At 42.3% G+C, this 9,030-nt stretch overlaps 1 long non-coding RNA gene across 1 annotated transcript; it reads left to right on the top strand.

The window, feature by feature from the left end:
- The first annotated feature begins 706 nt into the window (after positions 1-706).
- Positions 707-8,510, top strand: LOC139437488 (uncharacterized). The gene is made up of 2 exons (XR_011647283.1): positions 707-1,205; positions 4,590-8,510. It is a non-coding gene; the product is annotated as an uncharacterized lncRNA (long non-coding RNA).
- The last annotated feature ends 520 nt before the right edge of the window (positions 8,511-9,030 follow it).

The raw sequence follows: 9,030 nt of genomic DNA, 5'->3' as shown, positions 1-9,030 counted from the left end.
ATACAAAATGGTCTTAGCAGCTTCACTTCCGGCTTGAAGCCACAACCAGGATTTAAGATGGCGGCGAAACACTCGGTGATGGGCGGGGATTTCGTGGCCATCTGCCCAAAAGAAAGATGGCCCCTGTGCCTGATCTCCTGGCTCTCAAGACGAACCCCAAACAAAAATGGCGATAAAGGCTGGTGGTTTAGAGTCTGGGAACTCAATGAACGTGATTGGCAGTCTACGAATCTCGGTTACCCAGGATAGTACAAATCTGAGGTATCCGAGAGAGAGAAAGATAAAACTTAACATTTCCGTGGTGTAAAATGTTTATTAGCTTGGGAAAATAACTAACACAAGGTGGGAGAATATTTTTAATGCGGAGGATGATACGAATGACACGTTGGGAAGTAAAGGTGGCTTTCACAATGCCGGGTAACTTGAATTAAAATAGCATGTTTAAACCTAACTTACTCCATAATTATTTTAGAGTGGGACAAGAGAATAAATGTTTTTCCTCGAACTATAAAGCAGGATGGGGAGATAAGGAGGAAATTGTTTATTAATAATTTGTGAAGGGCACTGAGTTAGAGTGCTTCTGACCTCCGCAAGCCCCAGTAGGACGAACTGAGGGCAGAAACTTATTAAGGAGACGAGCTAGCACTGCGCATGTCCGGTTTCCAACCCGATCCCGACAGTTACCGTCGTTAAGGCCTTTGCTCCTGGGTTTGCAGGCAGCCAAGGAGGAAGGCGGGGAATTTGCGCGGATCGACAGTCAGAGGCTCTGTGATTGGTCAAGTCAGGGCAGCCAGAGAGCCCGACCGCCAATGGTTGGCCAACCTGTCATTCATTCAATAAGCCGTCTTTGAGCGTTCACCGTGAGGCCGGCGTTGTGCCCTAACAAACCCGTTTGCTATATTAAAGTTTTCAGTTTCCAGTTTCAACAATCAGCCGAGATGGACCCTGAGTAAGCTCCGCCCCTGCAGGCCCTCCGGGTCTTTCTGGTCGCTGACCCCTAACTCCCCGCTTTCCTTTGCTGAGAGCTTCGCCTAAAACCCGGAGCGGCGAAATCAGAGCGGATTCGGCGCCAGCCGCAAAGCTGCGCATGCTCCGTCTCCAAGCGCGGACGCGCGTTACGGGACTTGGCGGCGACCGTGGGGCTCGGCCTCTCGGGCCTGCAGCTGGAGGCGGCGGCTTCGGCAAGTGCAGCGGCTAGTGGACAGGTGAGCTCGCTGGAACCTCGGTGGAAAAGCCGAAGAGCTGGGCGGGGAGCTTGAAGGTGCCCCCCCCCCCTTAGAAGTGTCGCCGGTGTCCTCACGGAAGGCTGTTTGGGTTTGGGGACGGGGCAGGAGGAAGCCCGCGGCCCACCTTTGAGCAGCTCCAGGCAGTGAGCAGTCGCCGGTGGCGTGCCTGTGGCTGGCGAGGTGTCCCGGGGTCGGGCATAGAGTTGGACGGGCGGGCTTCTCATGCCCGTCTACAGAGCTACGCCGGGAAGTGGAGGGAAAGGTTCGTTCCAAACCCCGAGTGCACCTGCGCTGCCACCTTCCCCTGGAACCCGTAACTCGCCAGCCAGTCACTCCCTTCTCCACTGGAGGTGGGGGCCACCCTCTGACGTGGATCAACCGTGTGCGAGCAGAAACAGGACTCCCAGGGCTTTCGACCTTATGGGCTCAAAGTCCTTTTGAGGTGGAGCAACCCTCCAGAAGTCATCTCCATCTTCCTCCCGGATGGGACCATGCCCACATCCTCTCGCTCTTGGGTGGCCTTTTATTTCAGAGGTTCGCAATACCACTGATTGCATTCATTCTTTGATATTGTGAGTTTATTCACTAACAGACAGTAATGAGTTTGTGACACTGGGCTGAGTTGGCTATAGCAGGGAACAGGGCAGACATGGTCCCTGACTTCATGGAGCTTACCTTCATTCAAGTCATGGAGGAAGAAACAATAAACAGCCACAGTCAACAAGCAAGAGATTTCCATATTGTCCCAGGGTGGCGGGCTTCGAGGAGGAGATCTGTGTGCAGGACGTTTATTAGGGAGGACTTTTTGGATCATTGCCTTTGGAAGAGAGGATGGAGGCAGGATTGGGTAGACAGAAAAGCCGAGCTACATTGTAGTCCCAAGCACCAGTCCTCTGCTAACTGCAGGGGAACCCTGGAGCTGGGATGGCCCCTCACAATTTATCCGGTTAAGAGTGAGGAACCAGGCATTTATACCCCTGCCGTGATTGGGTGGGTGTCTGTTTCCTAGAAAGAGGTCTTAAGTTGAACTTACTTAGCCAAGGCAGTCCTCAAAGGGGACTGAGCTGAGGTTTGTCTCAGCACTCCCAGCAGCTGTGGAAATAACGGCATTCTGGAGGGGGGTCAGGGTGGCACATCACATCACTCCCCACAAAGGTAGTTAGGGCTTTAAAGGAAGCACATCAGGGCTTTGACAGAAGCACATAGATGTGCTAGAGAATAATGGGGTGGAAGAGGGAAAATCCTTTAGATTGAGCACTCAGAGAAAGGTTCCCTGTGTAGGTCACATCCAAAGGACGAGCATACCCTATGTATAACAAAATGGAGCAAGTCTCCACTCTCTGCCATGCACTGGGAATACAACTATTAAACAACACAAAAGCTCCTGCATTCTGTTGTAGTAGGAAGCAGTTATGCCTTTTTATAGATTCTGACTCCCCTCTGTAACTGAAGATGGAGTAAAATAAAAATGAACTGAAGCTAGTTCAAAGAAAGGTAAAAATGAAAAGTATGATTTTGGAAATGCCAACTTGGTAAAGAGTTACAATCTCTACAGTGTTTCCTTTTTTGCCCCTCTACAGCATTTTAAGCAAGTTTTCTTAGGATCATGCCTTTCTCTTCTGAAGCCTGTATTTTTTTTTTTTTTTTTAAGAATTATCTATTTATTTTTCCCCTTCTCCTCCTCCCGCCCTGCTGTTTTTGCTGTCTGTGTTTGTCTTCTCTTCTCATTTTCTCTCTAGGATTCACCAGGATTCAATCCTGGAGACCTCTGGTGGGGAGAGAGGTTCCCCGTCAATTGCGCCACCTCAGTTCCTGGTTTCTGCTACTCTTCATCTTGAATCTCCCCTTGTCTCTCTTTTGATGCATCATCTTACTTCTTGACTCACTTGCACAGGCACTGGCTCACCACACAGGCACTCATGCAGGCAGTGGCTCACCATGCCAGCACGCTTTCTCTTCTTTTTTCACTAGGAGGCCCCAGGGATCGAACCTTGGTCCTCCCATGTGGTAGGCAGAAGCTCTATCACTTGAGCCACATCCTCATCCCCTGAAGCCTGTATTCTTAAGGAGAGGAACCATGCCTTATCTCCATAGCCCCCCTCAGAGCCTAATGTCCTGTTAGCACCAATAGACACTCAGGATACATTTGAATAAAATGCAGTCTAATTCCACAGCTCATCTGCTTAATAACAGCATGACAATACATTCATACTAAAATGAACTGTCCTTTACTTTCTGAAAACTGGTAGTTAGGGACTACATCTTGGTGATCTTTTTGTGCTATACTAAGAATGTTAGATATTACCTTCTAGTAAAAAACATAACTGAAGACTAAATATATATCACTAAACAAAGGCCAGGTTTATGTTTTTTAATTGACAGCATAGAGAAGAGATTAGTTTAGAATTCCTTAAACCACTCAGGGGAGTGTCAGCTAGGACAGTGGTTCTCAAACTTCAGCATCAGAATCAACTACAGAGCTTGTTCAAGCTCAGACTTCTGGACCCTACCTGAGAGTTTCTGATTTGGTCAGTCTAGGGCAGCCCAAGAGTTTACATTTTCAAGAAGTCCCCAAATGATGGTAATGCTCCTGATCAGGAGAGCACACTTTGAGAACCACTAGCCTGAAAATAAGGGGGTGATATGAGTGAGGGTCTGAGCTGTGACCGTGGGAGGGGTTATATAAAGAAGATGCTCAAATCAAGTGGCAGCAGTGTTTGATGACTTGAGTTGAGAAGTGTGAGGGGAAGGGTAAAGTCTATATTCAGATCTCTAAATTGAGTGGCTTGGTCAATAGTGCTTTTATTAGTTCAAACAGGAGATACAGGAGGAACAGCAGTTTGGAGGAAAAGACAATTCATTATCATATGTGATGAATTTACCTATTTGTGGGTAAAGTTGACAGTGGCATTTGGGTGTTTCATTCTGAGCTGGAGAGAAGATTGTGAATCTTCAGTAATTTAATTATAAAGGAAACCTTGGATTCAGATGAGACCAGCCAGGAAACAAGTACAGGGGGAGAAGAGGACCAAGGAGAGGCCTTGGGTGAGGATAAATAAGTGGGTGGAAACCAAGGGGCCAGTAAAGGACACAGAGTAGGAACAGAAAAGTCCCAAAGCCAGGTTCGTAAAGAGTCTTGAGAACACTTCATAATGCTTCAGTGAGATCAAGGGGAGGCATCAGTGACCTTTATATTTAGTCAGAACAGTTTCCATGGAAAATGAAGTGAAGGCAGATAGATTCCTTGGGCTTTAAGATGAAATGCAAAGGGACTCTTTGTGGATGCATCCTCCGAAAGGAATGAGACCTTGTCAGAGCTGGAAAGGCAGCTGCTATAGGTGATTTGTTTTTGCTTATGCTGAGGAGGAAGACCCACTTAGAGAGAGGTTGGAGGTAAGAGGAGAGAGAAGATGATGGAATTAGAACCCTGAGGAAGCAGCGGAAGATGGCACTGGGGACTTAAAGCTGGTGGAAGCCGTGGCACTGAGACCCAGCCTGCTGAAGTGAGAGACCGCACGCTTAATCTGGAACAGTCTGGCTGTCTGCATGATACCTCCACCAACCCCAGCATTGCACGGCAGCCGGGCTGGTGTAAAACCAGTGAAAGGGCATGGAAGAATTCTCTAAACCACTACCTTTCTCATAAGCCACACAGCCTGCCTGTTAGCTGCCCTTCCAGTCCACCTCTCATTGTTCATATTTTGGCCTGCCTAACAGTTAGTGAAGCTCATATAAAACTTGTAATGCTTTCAGTGTGTATTTTTTTGTAAGTACATTGAATTCACAGTTAAGGTGGAAGGGAAAGGCAGACATCATAAAATCTTTCTATGTAACCATACTCTGCAGCTCGCCCTGGTCCACTCCTGATTTGGCTGTGCCCCAGCAGCCCATACCAGGTATAGGTCAAGCTGCCTCAAATGGTGGGATGGGGAGGCGGTAGGATTTTGCCGAATGGAAACATTAGAACTCAGGGATGATCCATTCATTTCATCAAAAGTTAGACAGTAATGGTTTTGGTGTTTGTGTTTGCAAGACCAGAAAAGTTTTGCAAAACATGTTATTTTAGGCAATGCAGCTGGAAAAGAAAAAAAACTGTTGTTTCCCTTAGCATACCAGTTGAATAGGTATGAAGATGATGTGTAGTCTTTTTTAAAAGGTACACAAAAAAATGCCAACATTTGAACTGCTGTATTAAAAATTGAGGATATATAGAACTATTTTTACATCAATGATTTGAATCCAAAAATGCAGAATTTACCTTTTCTTAAAGCCAACATTGTCTTTGTAAAAGAAAAGGCATACAGTTATAATAAACTTCATCAGATATCACCATCACAAGAGCTGGGTTAATTGTTTAACATTCTTCCTAATGTTCTCCTCACGATTAAATTACATCTGGTGAAAGTTTAAAGCAATCATTTCCTGGGAGCAGATTAGCTCGGTGTTTGAGCGACTGATTCCCGTGTATAAGGACCCAGATTCAATCCCCAGTAACTCCTTTAAAAAAAAATAACAATTTTCAAATACTTGAAGCAGGCCCCATAATGAAGCTATATGAAAAAGAATCTACCTTACACTGTGTCCACAAGACCAGCAGATGGCGCCCAACAAGCCCAATTGGCAAAGACCCTTTTTACAGAAGATTCCCTGCTTCCCGGTTATAGCCCTAAGAGCAGAATTCTTCGTGATTTTAAATAACACAGTTGTAAATAAAAGAAAAAGTAATCTAATAGCTAGAGAAACCAGCAGTGTGGGATTTTCTAGGAAGATTGTCTTTTTGCCCTTCACTTTATTGTCCAGATTTGTCACCAAGAAACCTTTATTTGACTTGAAATAAAACAAATTTCAGTTAGTCTGTCAGAGGCCTTAATGGTAGGAATTGAAAAGATAGTTATCTCCGTAATACAAATGGTGGTGGTGCATGGGAGAAGGAGGGGCAGCTGCTTGCTGCCCTAGTCAGAGCAGTGTCTTAAATTTAAAGAATATTTGTTGCTGAGTTATGTATCTCAGTGTTTTCCTTTCTTGGCCTTTATATTTATATGAATCCAAAAAGAATGATTATTTGTAATGAAGTAGAGCTATAGCAAGCTTCTCTCTTTTCTGTTCATTAGTCTCTCTGTTCATTCTGTACTGAGAACTGGGCTAAAGAAAATTGAGCTAAAATTAGCCCAGCTAATCTCAGCTATTAGTAGGTCACACATGTGGTTTTAGAGGATACAGACTCTTCTAATTTTGGACAAAACAGCATGAGACCACTGCTAACCTCTTACATACCTAACTAACAAGCAACAGAATAATATGCTAGACACAATATGCCAGGATAGTTGACTTCAGTGATTTTCATGGGTACACCCCATGTACTCCACATACTCTCCTTAACCATCATCACACACTGAAAATTCTGATTGACTTGCTTGCTAAAGCTGGGATGCAAGTTCTTGACATTTGAAAGTTCTGTCTTTTAAAGAACATAATACCAGCTAAGACTTTCAGATCTCGAAATTTAAGTGGAGTGCCACAATTAACTGACCATCTTGGAATGGGTCATTTAGTGTTTGCTCATTTGTAAAGTGGTCGTATAAAATTGCTGTGAAAACAAAACATAAAAAATATGAAGCCTTTTGAATAATGCAAGGTGTGCCTATTTTTAAATGAAGAGTATCAGAGAGTATAATCATTTTTTCCATAATTTTCAGGTTTGCATATTAGAAAAGTGAGAGACTGAGTTGAAAAATTTCAAACACAGTTATATTTTGGCTCCATCATTTTATGCCATCATGCATGAAACCTGAGGGAATTAACAGTAATAAAGTCACAGGAACTTGAAACTTGTGTTGTGATGATAGAATATCAAACAAAGCTTGTCAGACTTCAGAAAGGAAAAAAAAAGTATAATCAGGTATTTAAGATTGACTGTAAGCATTTTCTAAATCTAACAAAAGGCATTTCAGTGAATAAAACCATATATCTTTACTCTTTATTTCCATTGACCTAAAATTTACTGATCTCATTTCTCTTCATTTGTCTTATCTTACTAAAAGAGTGTCACACTATTTGATTTTCATTACTACAAATGTGTTTAAGAAAAATTCAGGAAAGAAAAGGGTAGCAGAAGGTCCACTAAGGGAAGGGGAAAAAAATCTTCCTGCCGTTGTTTTTGTTGTTGCTTAACTCCAAAGTAAAAAAGTTCAATGGGTGAACAGCACTAATTTACTTTAGTAGTAAATAGGGACCAGCTGTTTGTTGCTCATCAAAGTTAATCATTTTGTGCCCATTCTTTAGAAATGTTTGTATCAGATTCAGCAGTGTCTGGTGTCCACAAGACAGTCCTATACCACTTGTTTGACATAAGGGAATGATTGGCCAACTGTTTTGAAGGAAGATCCATCTCAAGATAAGCTAGCTGTGTTTAGCGCAATTTCCCATTTCTCAAATTGGATCTCCCGGTTCTATTGCCATTTCTCAGCACTATGAACCTTTGTAAAAGTCAGTTTTAAATACCTTCTTGTAAGTTCATTTGAAAAATAAGTTGTGTTAAACCTGTTCATTCTTTTTATTATTCTGAGAAGCAGTAGATAGAGCCTGTAAGCATGAATTCTGGAGAATTTACAAGACTTTATTGCCATCACATATTTAGCAATAAAGCATTGAAAATATCCCAATTTCTATCAATAAGGGATTGGTTAATTAAAACATCTCCATATAATCAAATACTATAGAGCTATTAAAAATGGTAATGAAGATTTACATTCATGAGGGGAAGATTACAAAACAGTATCTTTGTTACCACATTTTTGTTAAAACCAAAAAGATTACAAGTTTTTAACTTTTTTTTCTGTTTGAGAAATTCTAAAAAAATAAGCCTGTATTTATTAGAAAAGGGCAGTAGAGCTAATTTTCCTTTTGGGGGAAAATCTCTATAGGGCAATTGGGGGTGGGGTATTAAATCAAACTTTTATCCCTAAAATGTTTATTAAAAAGTTCCACAAGAGGGTCTGAACAGAATAACACATTACCTTACTACCATCAAAAATCAAATTTCACAGTAATGTTGCCCTTTTTTTTTAATTAGCAGGGAGCCTTATTTAGTAAAGTCTAAGGGATCTGGCCCTGGGAAGTTGGTTATTCAGGCAATAAAATACATGTAATATCCTGGAAATCCATTAGGTGAAAGAAACTAACTGGATTAAAGTTAAACCATTTTTTAAATGTACTTGTTCCATCTTGCTGTATACCATGTGATACATAGTTTTTTTAATGTGGATTAAATGAGAAGACTAAAAGTATTTTGTAAAGAGCTCTATCATCCTGATCATTTTCCAAACCTCTCAAAGAACAACAGAATAATCTGCCCGAAAGTAGCTACCTGCTCTGTCACCACCATCAGCCCAGTCGAAATATGAGATATGGAGAATTTGAGGAAGTAGGGCATGTCAGTTAAGTAAACATTACTGCAATTAATCATTAAATCGGTCCACATTATTTACTAAGCAGGAAGTGTGTTACTGGGCCTCAGTTGATGTTTGGCAAATAATGAGTTTTCAGCCTCCTAATTCCTGGGTTTAATTAAACCTAAATCTAGCAAAAGATTTATAAATTCTTAGATTATTTTAGTAGAAGAGAATAATAGACTCTCAAACACTATATACACAAAATTGAGTGCCTCCTTTGTCCTTAACCCTCAATGACCCAAAGATTCATTAAGTAGGGAGTTGATTGATCCAAACCTGAGGCCCCATTTTAACTCTTCTCAAGGAAGGTTCACAGAATATCACATTACACAGTGATTTGCAGGGGGAAAAAC

Source organism: Dasypus novemcinctus, chromosome 24, assembly GCF_030445035.2.
Source record: "Dasypus novemcinctus isolate mDasNov1 chromosome 24, mDasNov1.1.hap2, whole genome shotgun sequence".
Classification (NCBI taxonomy): domain Eukaryota; kingdom Metazoa; phylum Chordata; class Mammalia; order Cingulata; family Dasypodidae; genus Dasypus; species Dasypus novemcinctus.
This window is presented reverse-complemented; position numbering and strand designations above follow the sequence as displayed.